The following is a 424-nucleotide window of genomic DNA, read 5'->3' as shown; positions in this document are numbered from 1 at the left end:
ACTCTTGATCAGGATGTAGAGAACCCTGAGGACACACTCCAGCTTAGCGTAAATCAAGTAGGATCATTCAACCTCCCAGAAGGTACGAATTCACGATTACAAATCAAATATTATTAGTCGAGGATGATGAACCTACAAATTACGTAGAAGCGAAGTCAAGTGTTGACTCGAAGAGATGGCAAGAAGCCAAGGAATCCAAAATGAACTCAATGTATGAGAATAAAGTTTGGACCTTGGTCGACCTTCCAGGTGGGATAAAACCGATAGGTTGTAAATGGGTTTACAAGAAAAAGGTCGATGTGGATGGAAACGTCCATACATACAGAGCAAGGCTAGTAGCAAAGGGTTACACACAAAGACAAGGTATTGACTTTGATGAAACCTTTTCGCCTGTAGCCATGCTGAAATCCATTCGAATTTTGCT

This window comes from Olea europaea, chromosome 3 (genome assembly GCF_002742605.1).
Source record: "Olea europaea var. sylvestris chromosome 3, O_europaea_v1, whole genome shotgun sequence".
Lineage (NCBI taxonomy): Eukaryota > Viridiplantae > Streptophyta > Magnoliopsida > Lamiales > Oleaceae > Olea > Olea europaea.
The sequence above is the reverse complement of the archived record's forward strand: the minus strand, read 5'-3'. Positions refer to the sequence as shown.